General features: G+C 51.4%; 1 protein-coding gene across 1 annotated transcript in view; it reads right to left on the bottom strand.

Annotated features, from left to right (window-relative positions):
* Positions 1-21539, bottom strand: part of BTBD7 (BTB domain containing 7) — a 77414-nt gene extending 55875 nt beyond the window's left edge. Inside the window, exon 1 of the mRNA XM_040332876.1 lies at positions 21411-21539. The gene's annotated coding sequence lies outside the window, so the exon portion shown is untranslated. The remainder of the gene's footprint in view (positions 1-21410) is intronic.
* Between the last annotated feature and the right edge of the window lie 261 nt (positions 21540-21800).

The raw sequence follows: 21800 nt of genomic DNA, 5'->3' as shown, positions 1-21800 counted from the left end.
AAAAGGCAGGTAGAGCTTTATTAAAAAGGATACATTCACCTTTTGTAACATGCCACACCCATATTCAGGGCGTAACATGTGCACCAGCGCCCCCCCTGCACTCCCCCAACCCCCTGTTTTGACAGATAGCTGGGGATCTCCCCCCCCCCCCTAGCTGTCACAAACTAAAACTCCACCCACCCAGCCTTTGTGGGCCACGGTTCTGCTGAGCTCTGTAGTAGTCCACGGAGATTCCTGTCGCAGTGCAACTGCCTGTATGGGAGGTACAAGATGCCAAATTGCCCTCCCATTCACCATGCGCGAGCTTATGGGGAGAGAGCACAGCCCACACCTCCTCCCAGGTGTATGGCGGACGGGGCATTCAAAGTAAAGTCTTTACATAAAATCTGAGTGTTATTAGAGGCATTTGTCTAGGGCTGCAACTAACCATTATTTTCATAATTGATTAGTTGGCCAATTATTGTTTTGATTATTCGGATAATAGCCTTAAAAAAAAATTGTTGTTGGCAGATTATAAAACACATCGTCGGCTGTATCTGGTGATGAGAGAGGTGCGTTCTGGGAGGACGTCCTATGGCAGCGCTCCCACCTGGCTGTCATTCTATAGAGCGGGCGGGAAGGGCTTAAAGTGGAGGTTCACCCAAAAAATTAATTTTTAACCTTAGATTGAGGCTCATTTTGTGAAGGGGAATCTGGTGTTTTTTTAAAATCGAAGCCGTACTTACCGTTTTAGAGATCAATGTTCTCCGCGGCTTCCAGGTATGGGCTGCCGGACTGGGCGTTCCTATTTGATTGACAGGCTTCCGACGGTCGCATACATCGCGTCACGATTTTACGAAAGTAGCCGAACGTCGGTGCGCAGGCGCCGTATAAAACCGCACCGACGTTCGGCTTCTTTCGGCTACTCGTGACGCGATGTATGCGACCGTCGGAAGCCTGTCAATCAAATAGGAACGCCCAGTCCCGCAGCCCATACCCGGAAGCGGCGGAGAAGATCGCTCTCTAAAACGGTAAGTACAGCTTCAATTTTAAAAAAACACCCGATTCCCCTTCACAAAATGAGCCTCAATCTAATGTTAAAAAATTTTGTTCGGGTGAACTCCCGCTTTAAACACGCCATTCATGCTGGAAACCCTCCAATGTGGCCGAATAAAAAGAATTGCAAAGAAGAGTGCGACCAAAATTCCTCCACAGCGATGCGAAGGACTCATTGGCAGATATCACAAAACCTTAAGTGCAGCTGTTGCCGCCAAGGGCGGCCCAACCAGTTATTCGTTTTTTTTGGGGGGGGGGGGGGGGGGGGGCAATTACTTTTTCACATAAAGCCAGGCAGGTTTGAACGGCTTTTTTTCCCTTAATAAATGAAATCATAGTTTAAAAACTGCATTTTGTTTCCCCCCTCGGGGGTTGTCTTTGTGAAGTAATAACATTTGTTTGGTGATCGGAATCATTTAAAGCTGCAGTCACACCCGAACGTTGCGTCTGATCGCTTTCCTGGCGTTTTTCTAAACATTGCGAGTTTGTATGCAGCATTTTGGGTGTTTTTTTTTGTTTTTTTTAGCCAATAGAGAAAAACTATTATCTGTTGCATCATTTGTTGCTGGGCATTTCAGCTTTTTTTTTTTTTAAGCTCTTATTCCTATTTTTTTTATTATTAATTTATTATAGAGCGGCACGATTCCGGCCAAAACGAGAATCACAATTTTTTTGCTTAGAATAAAGATCACGATTCTCTTGGCGTAAAATCTTTCACAAAAAAAGCAAAAAATTGGGCTAACTTTACTTGTCATAAAATATTGCAACAATCACCATTTTATTCTCTAGGGTCTTGACTAAAATTATATATAATAATATGAAAGGGTTGTCCCGATACCAATTTTTTAGGACCGAGTACAAGTACCGATACTTTTTTTTAATGCCATGTGACAGTTTGACTGATGGGCACTAATAGATAGGGACTGATAGGCGACACTAATGGGCACTGACAGGTGGCTGGCACAGATAGGCGGCACTTATGGGCACCGATTGCACTGATAGGCGGCACTTATGGGCACTGATGGCACTGACAGGTGGCTAGCTCTGATAGGCGGCAATTATGGGCACCAATGGCACTGATAGGCGGCTGGCACTGACAGGTGGCTGGCACTGATAGGCAGCAGTTATGGGCACCGACAGGTGGCTGACTCTGATAGGCAGCATTTATGGGCACCGATTGCACTGACAGGTGGCTGGCACTGATAGGTGGCACTTATGGGCACCGACAGGTGGCTGGCACTGATAGGCGGCACTTATGGGCACTGACAGGTGGCTGGCACTGATAGGATGGCTGGCATTGATAGGCACCGATGGCACGGACAGGTGGCTGGCACTGATAGGATGGCTGGCACTGATAGGCGGCACTTATGGGCACTGACAGGTGGCTGGCACTGATAGGATGGCTGGCATTGATAGGCACCGATGGCACGGACAGGTGGCTGGCACTCATAGGCGGCAGCTATGGGCACCGATGGCACTGACAGGTGGCTGGCACTGATATGCGGCAGTTATGGGCACTGACAGGTGGCTGGCACTGAAATGCAGCAATGAATGACACAAGGAAATGCTATGCTTCAGCGCCCATCTTGGTACACCCTGCACTCGGCATCGGTAAGTATCAGCAGACATCTTGTTACACCCAGACCGAACTACATGTAACAAGATGTCAGTTGCTGGCTCACTGTGGCCAAGTGCAGGGTGTGCCAAGATGACGGAGACCTGACACCGCCTGCCCCGCCCACTGAGGCGGCCCGATCCTCCCGACGCCGCCAACCAAGTATCGCGTTAGGCATCGGGAGCATACTCACACAAATGCTCAGTATCATTCCCGATATTAGTATCGGGACACCACAATATATATATATAAAATGTTTGGGGGTTCCAAGTAATTTTCTAGCAAAAAATAAATACAATTATTTTAACTTGAGACCAACAAATGCCAGAAAAAGGTTTAGTATTTGAACTTTCCTCATTTACATACAGAAGTTTATTCCTTTGATCTAAAGAACAAAATGTTACAATGTTTAGAATTAACTTTCCACTAATAAAGAAAGTTCTGATACTCCACAGACTGTCCAGATTTGTGTTTCCTTTCTTTTGACATCTTCAGCAGAGCAGAGAAAATTCTCTCCACAGAAAGATCCGGAAATACTTAGTCAAGATCGCAATGAAAAAAAAACAAAACAAAAAAAACGCCTTTTAAGTCAATTGACGATTAATCGCGGCGCTCGAATTTATTAAAATATTTTTCCTGTTAGGGTAAGGGGTTTGAGTTCAGTTTACGGTAATTATATGAATAATAATAATAATAATAATAATAAAATGAATAAATGTAAAATAAAAATAAAATGAATACAAATAATTAACCTTTAACTTTAACCATTAAAACAAATACAAATTACTAAACGCCCAAATAACACAAAATAAATAGATTTTTTAATAATGTCATTTTTTGTTGGAGTTTGGGTGTTTGTTATATTATTATTATTATTATATATTATGAGGTCCAGCTGGGATTTTTTTTTTCTAAAGCAGGGGTCCTCAAACTACGGCCCTCCAGTTGTTTAGGAACTACAATTCCCATCATGCCTAGTCATGTCTGTGAATGTCAGAGTTTCACAATGCCTCATGGGAGGTGTAGTTCCACAACAGCTGGAGGGCCGTAGTTTGAAGATCACTGTTCTAAAGTCAGCAGCTGTAGCTGCTGACTTTTAATAAGCACACTTACCTGTCCAGCGCGCCCGTGATGTCGGCCGCCCGAGGCTGATCCATCCCTCCGGATCGTGTGCCGGCGCCACCATCCTCACCAAGGGAAACAGGCAGTGGAGCCTTGTAGCTTCACTGACCGTTTCCTATTGCACATGCGCGCGGCGCTTTGTGAATGGGCTCTCTGGGGGACACACACAGGTCCCAGAAGACAGCGATCCCCATTTCCCAGGAGGCAACGTGAGGAAGAGAAGAGAGAAGATCAATACGGACGAGGAAGTGGCAGATTAGGACGATCTGCCTAGCAACAGCCATTTCTGGCAAGTATAAAAAAAAAAAATCTAATATTTCTAATTGAATTTTTATTTTTCTTATTTTTTTAAGGGTGGACAGCCACTTTAACCATTTAAGGACCGCCTCCTGCATATACGTCGGCAGAATGGCACGGCTGGGCACAAGCACCTACCTGTACGTCCTCTAAGTGCCCAGCCATGGGGCGCGGGACCCGCGGACCTGATAGCCGCCGGAGTCCCACGATCGGTCCCCGGAGCGGAAGAACAGGAAGAGCTTTCTATAAACACAGCTTCCCCGTTCTTCACTGTGGCGCCGTCATTGATCCTCTGTTCCCCGATATAGGGAAAGGCGATCAATGACGTCACACGTCCAGCCCCGCCCCCCCCTACAGTTAGAAACACATAAGGTCACACTTTACCCCTTCAGCGCCCCTTAGTGGTTAACTCCCAAACTGCAATTGTCATTTTCACAGTAACAGTGGCATTTTTATAGCATTTTTTGCTGTGAAAATGACAATGGTCCCAAAAATGTGTCAAAATTGTCCGAAGTGTCCGCCATAATGTCGCAGTCACGAAAAAAAAAAAAATCGCTGATTGCCGCCACTAGTAGTAAAAAAAAAAATATATATTTATAAAAATGCAATAAAACTATCCCCCATTTTGTAAACGCTATAAATTTTGCACAAATCAATCGATAAACACTTATTGCGTTTTTTTTTACCAAAAATAGGTAGAAGAATACGTATAGATTTTTTTTCAAAATTGTCGCTCTATTTTTGTTGATAGCGCAAACAATTAAAAACCGCAGAGGTGATCAAATACCACCAAAAGAAATCTCTATTAGTGGAAAAAAAGGACGCCAATTTTGTTTGGGAGTCACGTCGCACGTCCGGCGCAATTGTCAGTTAAATCGACGCAGTGCCGAATCGCAAAAACTGACCAGGATCTTTACTTGCATAAATGGTCCGGGTCTTCAGTGGTTAATAAATAATATATAGTAAACAACAACAACGGCTCCCCCTCCCCCCAAGCATATGAAATGACAGGAAGGAGGATTAGAAAACATGGATAGTATTCAGAGAACGTCGATCTCCTCCACATACACACTAAAAGAAATCTCAGATCCTCATCGAGACTCGTTTTCTCAGAAATCTGTTCAGCAAATGTTGACGAGATGAAAGATGAAAGATGAAGTTCATTTCTGCCAATTACACAATCGCCCCGACCAGGACAGCCCCTCCCCCAGCGCCGGAAAATATTCTGTTATTGTATATTAAATGTGTCAAATGTGCGCAGAAGAGATGAAGGCGGGCGGCTTTCTGCAAACACCCAAAACAAACATTTACATTCTACAAACGCCGCCAATGTCTGCAATGTAATAATGCAGATCAATCATTTCTTCCCGATCAATAAACAGAAATGCCGGGCAACACGTGAAATCAATCGGGGGACGCCTCGCGCTCTCCAGGAAACACAAAGTATAGTCAGCGTCAACACCGCGCCTTAAAAGGAACACTAAAGTCAACATTTTTATTTTTGTAAAAAAACAAACATGTTATACTTCCCTCCACTGTGCGGCTCGTTTTGTACAGAGTGGCCCCGATCCTCCTCTTCTGGGGTCCCTCGGCGGCTGTCTCGGCTCCTCCTTGCAAAAGCTTTCTACCTTCATGCAAGCTCGCATGGTGGAAAGCTTTTGCGAGCGCGTTCCCGTGATACAGCGGCGGCCATAGCCAAGGGCAAGGAATTTTTAACGCAAAACTGTGCTATTTTTTTTTTTGGTTCCATATACTTCAATGGAGAAGCTGCAGAAAAGCATGTGATGTGTTTTTGCAGCAATTTGTGTTTTGTAATCTGCCCAACAACAAATTGGCCCAAAAAAAAAAAAAAAAATGCTAATTTATCCGATTAATCGAAACAATAATCGGCCAACTAATCGATTATGAAAATAATCGTTAGTTGCAGCCCTATTTATCAGCCCTGTTAGGGGGGCTTTGGTGAGATATCGGGGGTCTTAACAGACCTCTGACATCTCCCCTTTGGGACAGAGAAATAAGCTAAGGACACAGATTCCCTAGTTCCTTTCTCAGCAGCGCTGAAAATGAATGGAGAGAAGACAGCGGCTCCTCTCCATTCATAAACTGAAACATTGCAAGCACAGTGATCATCAACTCTGTACATTCGGAAAAGGTAGGAGCCGGATTTATTTTTCCATCCTGACAGATCGAGGGGGACAGCAGCACGGAGGGGAGAGGAGAAGAAGAGAGGGGGACAGCAGCACGGAAGAGAGAGGAGGAGAAGAAGAGGGGGAGAGCAGCACGGAGGAGAGAGGAGGAGAAGAAGAGGGGGACAGCAGCACGGAGGAGGGAGGAGGAGAAGAGAGGGGGACAGCAGCACGGAGGAGGGAGGAGGAGAAGAGAGGGGGACAGCAGCACGGAGGAGAGAGGAGAAGAAGATGAGAGGGGGACAGCAGCACGGAGGAGGGAGGAGGAGAAGAGAGGGGGACAGCAGCACGGAGGAGGGAGGAGGAGAAGAGAGGGGGACAGCAGCACGGAGGAGAGAGGAGAAGAAGATGAGAGGGGGACAGCAGCACGGAGGAGGGAGGAGGAGAAGAGAGGGGGACAGCAGCACGGAGGAGGTAGGAGGAGAAGAGAGGGGGACAACAGCACGGAGGAGGAGAGAGGGGGACAGCAGCACAGAGGAGGAGAAGAAGAGAGGGGGACAGCAGCACGGAGGAGGAGAAGAGAGGGGGACAGCAGCACAGAGGAGGAGAAGAAGAGAGGGGGACAGCAGCACAGAGGAGGAGAAGAAGAGAGGGGGACAGCAGCACGGAGGAGGGAGGAGGAGAAGAGAGGGGGACAGCAGCACAGAGGAGGAGAAGAAGAGAGGGGGACAGCAGCACGGAGGAGGGAGGAGAAGAGAGGGGGACAGCAGCACAGAGGAGGAGAAGAAGAGAGGGGGACAGCAGCACGGGAGGAAGGAGGAGGAGGAGGAAAAGAAGAGAGGGGGACAGCAGCACAGAGGAGGGAGGAGGAGGAGAAGAAGAGAGGGGGACAGCAGCACAGAGGAGGGAGGAGGAGGAGAAGAAGAAGAGAGAGGGACAGCAGCACAGAGGAGGGAGGAGAAGAAGAGGGGGACAGCAGCACGGAGGAGGGAGGAGGAGAAGAAGAGAGGGACAGCAGCACGGAGGAGGGAGGAGGAGGAGAAGAAGAAGAGAGAGGGACAGCAGCACAGAGGAGGGAGGAGAAGAAGAGGGGGACAGCAGCACGGAGGAGGGAGGAGGAGAAGAAGAGAGGGACAGCAGCACGGAGGAGGGAGGAGGAGAAGGAGAAGAAGAGAGGGACAGCAGCACGGAGGAGGGAGGAGGAGAAGAGAGGGGGACAGCAGCACAGAGGAGGGAGGAGGAGAAGGAGAAGAAGAGAGGGACAGCAGCACGGAGGAGGGAGGAGGAGAAAAGAGGGGGACAGCAGCACGGAGGAGGGAGGAGGAGAAGGAGAAGGAGAGGGACAGCAGCACGGAGGAGGGAGGAGGAGAAGAGAGGGGGACAGCAGCACAGAGGAGGGAGGAGGAGAAGGAGAAGAAGAGAGGGACAGCAGCACGGAGGAGGGAGGAGGAGAAGAGAGGGGGACAGCAGCACGGAGGAGGGAGGAGAAGAAGAAGAAGAGAGGGGGACAGCAGCACGGAGGAGGGAGGAGGAGAAGAGAGGGGGACAGCAGCACAGAGGAGGGAGGAGGAGAAGGAGAAGAAGAGAGGGACAGCAGCACGGAGGAGGGAGGAGGAGAAGAGAGGGGGACAGCAGCACGGAGGAGGGAGGAGAAGAAGAAGAAGAAGAGAGGGGGACAGCAGCACAGAGGAGGGAGGAGAAGAAGAAGAAGAGAGGGGGACAGCAGCACAGAGGAGGGAGGAGAAGAAGAAGAAGAGAGGGGGACAGCAGCACGGAGGAGGGAGGAGAAGAAGAAGAAGAAGAGAGAGGGACAGCAGCACAGAGGAGGGAGGAGAAGAAGAAGAAGAGAGGGGGACAGCAGCACAGAGGAGGGAGGAGAAGAAGAAGAAGAGAGGGGGACAGCAGCACAGAGGAGGGAGGAGGAGAAGAGGGGGACAGCAGCACGGAGGAGGGAGGAGGAGAAGAAGAGAGGGACAGCAGCACGGAGGAGGGAGGAGGAGAAGGAGAAGAAGAGAGGGACAGCAGCACGGAGGAGGGAGGAGGAGAAGAGAGGGGGACAGCAGCACAGAGGAGGGAGGAGAAGAAGAAGAAGAGAGGGGGACAGCAGCACAGAGGAGGGAGGAGGAGAAGAAGAAGAGAGGGGGACAGCAGCACGGAGGAGGGAGGAGGCGCAATTATTTCTTAATGGCACCCCAATAGCGGATAGCACATGCGCAAATTGTTGCATGCCAAAACACGCAAGACAAAAGGTGCAAGAGCTACTTTGGTGCGTTTGTTGCCCATTCCTGCGGTCGCGTGAAGAAAAGAAATAAGCGCGTTGCAGAAATGCGAATGGAGCCCGGAGGCTTCACTGATATTTCTCCATGATAGGGAAACCCTGCGACACCGCCGGGGTGTGAACATTTCTCTGTATCTCCCGCCATCGCAACGCCGCAGTGACATCACAACCGCTATGCATTCTGGGAAACACATCGGCTGAAAATGATGTTTTCTGCATTTTGCCGATAAAAAAGGTGTCGAAAACGCACGCGATTCTGCCGCAAGTTTTTCACAGATCAAAAACTGCATTGAAAACATAACACAGGTGCGCTATTGATGCGCTCTTTCAATGCATTTCAATGGAGAGGTGCGTTTTTTTATTTTTTGACCAACAATGCAGCGAGCAGGATTTCTAATGCAACGGAAGCACAACGTGCAGACATGCATAGAATTTGCAAGGGTCTCAAAATGGCGGCCCTCTGGTTGTTGCAAAACTACAAGTCCCATCATGCCTCAGCCTGTGGGAGTCATGCCTTGTCAACCTTGCAATACCTCATGGGACTTGTAGTTTCAGCTGGAGGGCCACCAGTTTGAGACCCCACCCAATTAGAATTTTTTTATTATTGATATTTTTTCATTTTATTTATTTTTATGGTTGCACGAGATGGACTTGTGTCTTTTGCAACCTATGTCATTTAAAGGGGATACATTTTTCTTGAGCTTTTCTTGCGCTAAAGGTGCCGATAGATTCATATTCCTTTAAATTCAGGATACTAAAAAAGTTAAATACAAAATACCGTATACACTCTATATATAACGCAGGGATCGACAAATCCCGGGCGCCAGGTCGCCATGGCGACTAGAAATAGTGTCCTGGCGACTTGGCTTGGAAGGTGGGCAAAAAAAAAAAAAAAATTTTTTTTTTTTTGTGAGCTGGTGCCATCTGGTGGTGGCCGTTGGTATTACAAGTTAAGCATTACACGTTAAACAGCAATTCTAATGTCATTTTTCACTATTTTCACTGCCATCTTCTTCCCTCTAATTAGAACCCCCAAACATTATATATATTTTTTATCCTAACACCCTAGAGAATAAAATGGCGATCGTTGCAATACTTTGTCACGCCGTATTTGCGCAGTGGTCTTACAAGCGCACTTTTTTTGGAAAAAAATTGAACTTTTTTTAATTAAAAAATAAGACAACAGTAAAGTTATCCCCATTTTTTTAAATATTATGAAAGATAATGTTACGCCGAATAAATTCATACCCAACATGTCACGCTTCAAAATTGCGTTTGAACACCGTTTACATATGCGGGCGCTGCTCACGTATGTGTTCGATTCTGCGCGCAAGCTCGTCGGGACGGGGTGCGTTTTCTGGCTCCTAACTTTTTTAGCTGGCTCCTAGATTCCAAACAAATTTGTCAACCCCTGATAACGTATACACTCAATACACTATCTATATACCGTATATACTCTATACACTCTATACCGTATATACTCTATACACTCTCTATATACCGTATACACTCTATACACTCTCTATATACCGTAGATACTCTATACACTCTCTATATACCGTAGATACTCTATACACTCTCTATATACCGTATATACTCTATACACTCTCTATATACCGTATATACTCTATACACTCTCTATATACCGTATACACTCTATACACTCTCTATATACCGTATATACTCTATACACTCTCTATATACCGTATATACTCTATACACTCTCTATATACCCTATACACTCTCTATATACCGTATATACTCTATACACTCTCTATATACCGTATACACTCTATACACTCTCTATATACCGTATATACTCTCTACACTCTCTATATACCGTATATACTCTCTACACTCTCTATATACCGTATATACTCTATACACTCTCTATATACCGTATATACTCTATACACTCTCTATATACCGTATATACTCTATACACTCTCTATATACCGTATATACTCTATACACTCTCTATATACCGTATATACTCTATACACTCTCTATATACCGTATATACTCTATACACTCTCTATATACCGTATATACTCTATACACTCTCTATATACCGTATATACTCTATACACTCTCTATATACCGTATATCAGGGCTCGACAAATCTCGGGCGCCAGGTCGCCATGGCGACTAGAAATAGGGCCCTGGCGGCTTGGAAGGGGGGGCAAAAAAAAAATTCTTACGCGGCCCACTCCCCGTCCCCCTACACGGCCCACCCCCGTCTCCTTACACGGCACACCCCCCCCCCCGTCTCCTTACATGGCACATGCCCCCCCCCCCGTCTCCTTACACGGCACACCCCCCCCCCCCCCCCCCGTCTCCTTACATGGCACATGCCCCCCCCCCCCCCGTCTCCTTACACGGCACACCCCCCCCGTCTCCTTACACGGCACACACCCCCCCCCGTCTCCTTACACAAGATAAAAAGTCAATTTTATATACAAATATAAAGAATAGACCAACATGAGGGACAAATGACGACAGAGGGATAGAGGGACCCTCGAAAATCAGGGACCGTCCCTCGAAAATCAGGCAGTCGGGAGCTGTGCAGTTTATATAAAATATGCAAAATGGGAAGCTTCAGAATGGCAAAGAGGTTTTTATTCCAATTCATGTGAGCGGACTGCAGTTCCTCTGAAGATCACATAAACCTTCCCAAAATCATATTTTCTGAAAGCCGACACCCCAGAGAATAAAATGCTGGGAGTTCCAATGTTTTTATGTCACACGATATTACTGCGAGAGTCCAGGAAACACAAAATGACACGGAAGTCAATGTCACGGCACACAAAAACTTAATAAAAATGAGACAATTTTTGCATAAAATATAAAAAAAACGAGGCGGCGCAAAGTAAATGGACACCAAACACGTGAAGCTTAGAATTTTGCATGCGCGTGCGAAAACTGAGAGGAACTTCAGGACCCGACATTTTCCACAGGGGACACTTTATAACTAAAGGCACAAATGTTGTATTTAGTGTTGGATGGGAGTGGAGAGGGATTAGACCCCGCCCCCCCCGTCACTTTTTTTTTTTTATTGCCGGCCGTCCCCCATTGGGGAGATTCTCTTCCCCCTCCCCCTTCTCTATTTGTCAAGTTTATCACCGAAAAGGGGCTGTCCCCAGAAAAGTAATAGAGGGAGGGCACTAGTTCTGGGGGGTCCCCAAGAAATTCCCTTAATTTTCTGGAATTTCCTCTCACTTCCTGTTTGGCGATGGTACAGGAAGTGAAGGCAAATCTCCCCCAATGGGACACAAATAGCAGGGGGGGGGGGAAACTGACCCTCCTTTGCTTTATCCAAAATGAAAGTTTTGCCTAGAGTTTACAGTCCTCTATTGGTCATCATCAGTTTAGTGTTACGGGGGGGGGGGTGTGGTTCTCAAATTATCGCTCTCATTCTGGTGTGGCGATATGCGTCACGTCTCATGCGTAGGCGCCCTGACATGTGCGTTTATGTGGAGGTGGGGGGAGGAATGCATGTGCTCGGCTTCGAATATTGGGAGGGGGAGGGGGATTGCATGTGCTTGGGTGTAACTAATTTTTTTTCAACTTAAAAAAATAATAAAATTACTTTTTTCATAATTTTTAGGTGACAGGTTCTCTTTAAAAAGTCCCCCAATGTTTCCCCCTGTGCTCCCCTAAATATAATTCAGATCACACAGGGGAAGGGGGGGGGGGACACACACTGACAGGAGGACCCGGAAGTGATGTCATACGCGTGATTTCCGGGTCAGCAACAAGAAGGGGAGGAGAGACATGCGTGTCTGCTCAGCTCCTCCCCCTCTACCTGGTGGCACCCACTATGCCGGTGAAAGCCACCCCCCCCACCACACTATGCTGGCACCGGTTGGGTATATACAGGGGGCGTACACAGGATGTGGGGTGTCGGGTATATATCGGGGTGTACACAGGATGTGGGGTGTCGGGTATATATAGGGGCGTACACAGGATGTGGGGTGTCGGGTATATATAGGGGCGTACACAGGATGTGGGGTGTCGGGTATATCGGGGTGTACACAGGATGGGGGGGTGTCGGGTATATATAGGGGGTGTACACAGGATGTGGGGTGTCGGGTATATCGGGGTGTACACAGGATGGGGGGTGTCGGGTATATATAGGGGGTGTACACAGGATGTGGGGTGTCGGGTATATATCGGGGGTGTACACAGGATGGGGGGTGTCGGGTATATATCGGGGGCGTACTTAGGATGTGGGGTGTCGGGTATATCGGGGCGTACTCAGGATGTGGGGTGTCGGGTATATATCGGGGCGTACACAGGATGTGGGGTGTCAGGTATATCGGGGTGTACACAGGATGTGGGGTGTCAGGTATATCGGGGTGTACACAGGATATGGGGGGTGTCGGGTATATCGGAGTGTACACAGGATATGGGGGGTGTCGGGTATATCGGAGTGTACACAGGATGTAGGGGTGTCGGGTATATCGGGGGTGTACACAGGATGTGGGGTGTCTAGTATATCGGGGTGTACACAGGATGTGGGGTGTCGGGGGTGTACACAGGATGGGGGGTGTCGGGGGTGTACACAGGATGGGGGGTGTCGGGGGTGTACACAGGATGGGGGGTGTCGGGGGTGTACACAGGATGGGGGGGTGTCGGGGGTGTACACAGGATGGGGGGTGTCGGGGGTGTACACAGGATGGGGGTGTCGGGGGTGTACACAGGATGGGGGGTGTCGGGGGTGTACACAGGATGTGGGGTGTCGGGGGTGTACACAGGATGGGGGGTGTCAGGTATATCTCGGGGGTGTACACAGGATATGGGGTGTCAGGTATATCTCGGGGGTGTACACAGGATGTGGGGTGTCGGGTATATCTCGGGGGTGTACACAGGATGTGGGGTGTCGGGTATATCTCGGGGGTGTACACAGGATGTGGGGTGTCGGGAATATATCGGGGTGTACACAGGATGTGGGGTGTCGGGTATATCGGGGTGTACACAGGATGTGGGGTGTCGGGAATATATCGGGGTGTACACAGGATGTGGGGTGTCGGGTATATCGGGGTGTACACAGGATATGGGGTGTCGGGTATATCTCGGGGTGTACACAGAATGGGGGGTGTCAGGTATATCTCGGGGGTGTACACAGGATATGGGGTGTCAGGTATATCTCGGGGTGTACACAGAATGGGGGGTGTCGGGTATATACAGGGGGTGTACACAGGATGTGGGGTGTCGGGTATATATAGGGGGTGTACACAGGATGGGGGGTGTCAGGTATATCGGGGTGTACACAGGATGTGGGGTGTCGGGTATATCGGGGTGTACACAGGATGTGGGGTGTCAGGTATATCTCGGGGGTGTACACAGGATATGGGGTGTCAGGTATATCTCGGGGGTGTACACAGGATATGGGGTGTCGGGTATATCTCGGGGGCGTACACAGGATGTGGGGTGTCGGGTATATCTCGGGGGTGTACACAGGATGTGGAGTGTCGGGTATATCTCGGGGGTGTACACAGGATGTGGGGTGTCGGGTATATCTCGGGGGTGTACACAGGATGTGGGGTGTCGGGAATATATCGGGGTGTACACAGGATGTGGGGTGTCGGGTATATCGGGGTGTACACAGGATGTGGGGTGTCGGGAATATATCGGGGTGTACACAGGATGTGGGGTGTCGGGTATATCGGGGTGTACACAGGATATGGGGTGTCGGGTATATCTCGGGGTGTACACAGAATGGGGGGTGTCAGGTATATCTCGGGGGTGTACACAGGATATGGGGTGTCAGGTATATCTCGGGGTGTACACAGAATGGGGGGTGTCGGGTATATACAGGGGGTGTACACAGGATGTGGGGTGTCGGGTATATATAGGGGGTGTACACAGGATGGGGGGTGTCAGGTATATCGGGGTGTACACAGGATGTGGGGTGTCGGGTATATCGGGGTGTACACAGGATGTGGGGTGTCAGGTATATCTCGGGGGTGTACACAGGATATGGGGTGTCAGGTATATCTCGGGGGTGTACACAGGATATGGGGTGTCGGGTATATCTCGGGGGCGTACACAGGATGTGGGGTGTCGGGTATATCTCGGGGGTGTACACAGGATGTGGGGTGTCGGGTATATCTCGGGGGTGTACACAGGATGGGGGGTGTCGGGGGTGTACACAGGATGTGGGGTGTCGGGGGTGTACACAGGATGTGGGGTGTCGGGGGTGTACACAGGATGTGGGGTGTCGGGTACATCGGGGGTGTACACAGGATGTGGGGTGTCGGGTATATATAGGGGGTGTACACAGGATGGGGGGTGTCAGGTATATTGGGGTGTACACAGGATGTGGGGTGTCAGGTATATATAGGGGGTGTACACAGGATGTGGGGTGTCGGGTATATCTCGGGGGTGTACACAGGATGTGGGGTGTCGGGTATATCTCGGGGGCGTACACAGGATGTGGGGTGTCGGGTATATCTCGGGGGTGTACACAGGATGTGGAGTGTCGGGTATATATCGGGGTGTACACAGGATGTGGGGTGTCGGTATATATCGGGGTGTACACAGGATGTGGGGTGTCGGGTATATCGGGGTGTACACAGGATGTGGGGTGTCAGGTATATATCGGGGTGTACACAGGATGTGGGGTGTCGGGTATATATCGGGGGCGTACACAGGATGTGGGGTGTCGGGTATATATCGGGGGCGTACACAGGATGTGGGGTGTCGGGAATATATAGGGGGTGTACACAGGATGTGGGGTGTCGGGAATATATCGGGGGCGTACACAGGATGTGGGGTGTCGGGTATATATCGGGGGCGTACACAGGATGTGGGGTGTCGGGAATATATCGGGGTGTACACAGAATGGGGGGTGTCGGGTATATCTCGGGGGCGTACACAGGATGTGGGGTGTCGGGAATATATCGGGGTGTACACAGGATGTGGGGTGTCGGGTAGATCTCGGGGGTGTACACAGGATGTGGGGTGTCGGGTAGATCTCGGGGTGTACACAGGATGGGGGGTGTCGGGGGTGTACACAGGATGTGGGGTGTCGGGGGTGTACACAGGATGTGGGGTGTCGGGGGTGTACACAGGATGTGGGGTGTCGGGTACGTCGGGGGTGTACACAGGATGTGGGGTGTCGGGTATATCTCGGGGGTGTACACAGGATGTGGGGTGTCGGGTATATCTCGGGGTGTACACAGGATGTGGGGTGTCGGGTATATCTCGGGGGCGTACACAGGATGTGGGGTGTCGGGTATATCTCGGGGTGTACACAGGATGTGGGGTGTCGGGTAGATCTCGGGGGTGTACACAGGATGTGGGGTGTCGGGTAGATCTCGGGGTGTACACAGGATGGGGGGTGTCGGGGGTGTACACAGGATGTGGGGTGTCGGGGGTGTACACAGGATGTGGGGTGTCGGGGGTGTACACAGGATGGGGGGTGTCGGGGGTGTACACAGGATGGGGGGTGTCGGGGGTGTACACAGGATGGGGGTGTCGGGGGTGTACACAGGATGGGGGGTGTCGGGGGTGTACACAGGATGTGGGGTGTCGGGGGTGTACACAGGATGGGGGGTGTCAGGTATATCTCGGGGGTGTACACAGGATATGGGGTGTCAGGTATATCTCGGGGGTGTACACAGGATGTGGGGTGTCGGGTATATCTCGGGGGTGTACACAGGATGTGGGGTGTCGGGTATATCTCGGGGGTGTACACAGGATGTGGGGTGTCGGGAATATATCGGGGTGTACACAGGATGTGGGGTGTCGGGTATATCGGGGTGTACACAGGATATGGGGTGTCGGGTATATCTCGGGGTGTACACAGAATGGGGGGTGTCAGGTATATCTCGGGGGTGTACACAGGATATGGGGTGTCAGGTATATCTCGGGGTGTACACAGAATGGGGGGTGTCGGGTATATACAGGGGGTGTACACAGGATGTGGGGTGTCGGGTATATATAGGGGGTGTACACAGGATGGGGGGTGTCAGGTATATCGGGGTGTACACAGGATGTGGGGTGTCGGGTATATCGGGGTGTACACAGGATGTGGGGTGTCAGGTATATCTCGGGGGTGTACACAGGATATGGGGTGTCAGGTATATCTCGGGGGTGTACACAGGATATGGGGTGTCGGGTATATCTCGGGGGCGTACACAGGATGTGGGGTGTCGGGTATATCTCGGGGGTGTACACAGGATGTGGAGTGTCGGGTATATCTCGGGGGTGTACACAGGATGTGGGGTGTCGGGTATATCTCGGGGGTGTACACAGGATGTGGGGTGTCGGGAATATATCGGGGTGTACACAGGATGTGGGGTGTCGGGTATATCGGGGTGTACACAGGATGTGGGGTGTCGGGAATATATCGGGGTGTACACAGGATGTGGGGTGTCGGGTATATCGGGGTGTACACAGGATATGGGGTGTCGGGTATATCTCGGGGTGTACACAGAATGGGGGGTGTCAGGTATATCTCGGGGGTGTACACAGGATATGGGGTGTCAGGTATATCTCGGGGTGTACACAGAATGGGGGGGTGTCAGGTATATACAGGGGGTGTACACAGGATGTGGGGTGTCGGGTATATATAGGGGGTGTACACAGGATGGGGGGTGTCAGGTATATCGGGGTGTACACAGGATGTGGGGTGTCGGGTATATCGGGGTGTACACAGGATGTGGGGTGTCAGGTATATCTCGGGGGTGTACACAGGATATGGGGTGTCGGGTATATCTCGGGGGCGTACACAGGATGTGGGGTGTCGGGTATATCTCGGGGGTGTACACAGGATGTGGAGTGTCGGGTATATCTCGGGGGTGTACACAGGATGGGGGGTGTCGGGGGTGTACACAGGATGTGGGGTGTCGGGGGTGTACACAGGATGTGGGGTGTCGGGGGTGTACACAGGATGTGGGGTGTCGGGTACATCGGGGGTGTACACAGGATGTGGGGTGTCGGGTATATATAGGGGGTGTACACAGGATGGGGGGTGTCAGGTATATTGGGGTGTACACAGGATGTGGGGTGTCAGGTATATATAGGGGGTGTACACAGGATGTGGGGTGTCGGGTATATCTCGGGGGTGTACACAGGATGTGGGGTGTCGGGTATATCTCGGGGGTGTACACAGGATGTGGGGTGTCGGGTATATCTCGGGGGTGTACACAGGATGTGGGGTGTCGGGTATATCTCGGGGGCGTACACAGGATGTGGGGTGTCGGGTATATCTCGGGGGTGTACACAGGATGTGGAGTGTCGGGTATATATCGGGGTGTACACAGGATGTGGGGTGTCGGTATATATCGGGGTGTACACAGGATGTGGGGTGTCGGGTATATCGGGGTGTACACAGGATGTGGGGTGTCAGGTATATATCGGGGTGTACACAGGATGTGGGGTGTCGGGTATATATCGGGGGCGTACACAGGATGTGGGGTGTCGGGTATATATCGGGGGCGTACACAGGATGTGGGGTGTCGGGAATATATAGGGGGTGTACACAGGATGTGGGGTGTCGGGAATATATCGGGGGCGTACACAGGATGTGGGGTGTCGGGTATATATCGGGGGCGTACACAGGATGTGGGGTGTCGGGAATATATCGGGGTGTACACAGAATGGGGGGTGTCGGGTATATCTCGGGGGCGTACACAGGATGTGGGGTGTCGGGAATATATCGGGGTGTACACAGGATGTGGGGTGTCGGGTAGATCTCGGGGGTGTACACAGGATGTGGGGTGTCGGGTAGATCTCGGGGTGTACACAGGATGGGGGGTGTCGGGGGTGTACACAGGATGTGGGGTGTCGGGGGTGTACACAGGATGTGGGGTGTCGGGGGTGTACACAGGATGTGGGGTGTCGGGTACATCGGGGGTGTACACAGGATGTGGGGTGTCGGGTATATCTCGGGGGTGTACACAGGATGTGGGGTGTCGGGTATATCTCGGGGTGTACACAGGATGTGGGGTGTCGGGTATATCTCGGGGGCGTACACAGGATGTGGGGTGTCGGGTATATCTCGGGGTGTACACAGGATGTGGGGTGTCGGGTAGATCTCGGGGGTGTACACAGGATGTGGGGTGTCGGGTAGATCTCGGGGTGTACACAGGATGGGGGGTGTCGGGGGTGTACACAGGATGTGGGGTGTCGGGGGTGTACACAGGATGTGGGGTGTCGGGGGTGTACACAGGATGTGGGGTGTCGGGTACATCGGGGGTGTACACAGGATGTGGGGTGTCGGGTATATCTCGGGGTGTACACAGGATGTGGGGTGTCGGGTATATCTCGGGGGCGTACACAGGATGTGGGGTGTCGGGTATATCTCGGGGTGTACACAGGATGTGGGGTGTCGGGTAGATCTCGGGGGCGTACACAGGATGTGGGGTGTCGGGTATATCTCGGGGGTGTACACAGGATGTGGAGTGTCGGGTATATCTCGGGGGTGTACACAGGATGGGGGGTGTCGGGGGTGTACACAGGATGTGGGGTGTCGGGGGTGTACACAGGATGTGGGGTGTCGGGGGTGTACACAGGATGTGGGGTGTCGGGTACATCGGGGGTGTACACAGGATGTGGGGTGTCGGGTATATATAGGGGGTGTACACAGGATGGGGGGTGTCAGGTATATTGGGGTGTACACAGGATGTGGGGTGTCAGGTATATATAGGGGGTGTACACAGGATGTGGGGTGTCGGGTATATCTCGGGGGTGTACACAGGATGTGGGGTGTCGGGTATATCTCGGGGGCGTACACAGGATGTGGGGTGTCGGGTATATCTCGGGGGTGTACACAGGATGTGGAGTGTCGGGTATATATCGGGGTGTACACAGGATGTGGGGTGTCGGTATATATCGGGGTGTACACAGGATGTGGGGTGTCGGGTATATCGGGGTGTACACAGGATGTGGGGTGTCAGGTATATATCGGGGTGTACACAGGATGTGGGGTGTCGGGTATATATCGGGGGCGTACACAGGATGTGGGGTGTCGGGTATATATCGGGGGCGTACACAGGATGTGGGGTGTCGGGAATATATAGGGGGTGTACACAGGATGTGGGGTGTCGGGAATATATCGGGGGCGTACACAGGATGTGGGGTGTCGGGTATATATCGGGGGCGTACACAGGATGTGGGGTGTCGGGAATATATCGGGGTGTACACAGAATGGGGGGTGTCGGGTATATCTCGGGGGCGTACACAGGATGTGGGGTGTCGGGAATATATCGGGGTGTACACAGGATGTGGGGTGTCGGGTAGATCTCGGGGGTGTACACAGGATGTGGGGTGTCGGGTAGATCTCGGGGTGTACACAGGATGGGGGGTGTCGGGGGTGTACACAGGATGTGGGGTGTCGGGGGTGTACACAGGATGTGGGGTGTCGGGGGTGTACACAGGATGTGGGGTGTCGGGTACATCGGGGGTGTACACAGGATGTGGGGTGTCGGGTATATCTCGGGGGTGTACACAGGATGTGGGGTGTCGGGTATATCTCGGGGTGTACACAGGATGTGGGGTGTCGGGTATATCTCGGGGGCGTACACAGGATGTGGGGTGTCGGGTATATCTCGGGGTGTACACAGGATGTGGGGTGTCGGGTAGATCTCGGGGGTGTACACAGGATGTGGGGTGTCGGGTAGATCTCGGGGTGTACACAGGATGGGGGGTGTCGGGGGTGTACACAGGATGTGGGGTGTCGGGGGTGTACACAGGATGTGGGGTGTCGGGGGTGTACACAGGATGTGGGGTGTCGGGTACATCGGGGGTGTACACAGGATGTGGGGTGTCGGGTATATCTCGGGGTGTACACAGGATGTGGGGTGTCGGGTATATCTCGGGGGCGTACACAGGATGTGGGGTGTCGGGTATATCTCGGGGTGTACACAGGATGTGGGGTGTCGGGTATATCGGGGTGTACACAGGATGTGGGGTGTCAGGTATATCGGGGTGTACACAGGATGTGGGGTGTCAGGTATATCGGGGTGTACACAGGATATGGGGTGTCGGGAATATATCGGGGTGTACACAGGTAAGCCTCAGTTCTGAGGAGTCCAGTGTATTGGGGCTGTGGAGGATGTGGGGTGTCGGTATGGATTTGGGGTGTCGAGTGATGGAGGTGTATATAGACATATTGGGGTGTAAGGATATAGATGGGGGGTGTTGTGTATATTGGGGTGTATGGATATCGCAGTGGAATCCGAGTTATATTGGGCAGTCTGATTTGGGGTGACTCTAGGGAATATTGGGGTGTATGGAGATAGAAGGGGGTGTAGGTGATATAGTTATGAGGTGTCGGGTGTATATATACAGAAGGGGGTGTGGGTGATATATATATGGGGTGTCGGGTGTATATATAGAAGGGGGTGTGGATGTGAGGTGTCGGGTGTATATTGGGGTGTACGGTGACAGATTTGGGGTGTAGGTGATATAGAATGGGGTGTAGTGTGGTATAGATGTCGGGTGTCTGAGGTAATAGGTGTGTATACAGCAGGGGGTGTAGGTGATATAGTTATGAGGTGTCGGGTGTATATTGGGGTGTATGGTGATGGATTTGGGGTGTCTGAGGTAATTGGGGTGTATATATACAGAAGGGGGTGTAGGGAGTATAGATATATGGGGTGTCGGGTGTATTGTGATGGATTTGGGGTGTCTCTGAGGTATTTGGGGTGTAGGTGATATAGTTATGAGGTGTCGGGTGTATATATAGAAGGGGGTGGGGATGGGAGGTGTCGGGTGTATATTGGGGTGTATGGTGACAGACTCGGGGTGTCTGAGGTAATTGGGGTGTATGGTGATAGAAGGGGGTGTCGGTGATATATATGGGGTGTCGGGTGTATATTGGGGTGTGTATATAGAAGGGGGTGGGGATGTGGGGTATCGGGTGTATATTGGGGTGTACGGTGACAGATTCCGGGTGTCGGGGGTCACTGTGGGGTGTCAGTCTCACCTCCCGGCGGTTTAGCAGCTCCGTTCTCGCTCCGCCCCTCTCCGGTGCTCCTCGGCGCCCATTCTCCCGGTGATCGGCGTCTCTCTCCTCCCCCCTCCGCCTCACATCCCCGCCGCCGCCATCTTGTCACTTCCCCCTCCCTCAGCCGACGTCGCCGAGGCACGTGACCAGGCCGTGACGTCCCCCAGCCAGCGATGGGAGAGGGGGCGTGGCGTGGAGCGCCCCGGGAAGACCCCGCCCTCCATACCCTGCGCTCCGCCCTCTCATCCCTCCTCGCTGCTCTGAGTTCGATACCCGGATCCTGCCCCGCCCCCCTCCTCTGAGATTCCCTCCCCTTCTCGCTAAACTTTTCATGCGCCTTACATTTGATTGGTCAGTCATTTTTATTTG

The sequence above is a fragment of the Rana temporaria genome, chromosome 13, assembly GCF_905171775.1.
Source record: "Rana temporaria chromosome 13, aRanTem1.1, whole genome shotgun sequence".
Classification (NCBI taxonomy): Eukaryota; Metazoa; Chordata; class Amphibia; order Anura; family Ranidae; genus Rana; species Rana temporaria.
This window is presented reverse-complemented; position numbering and strand designations above follow the sequence as displayed.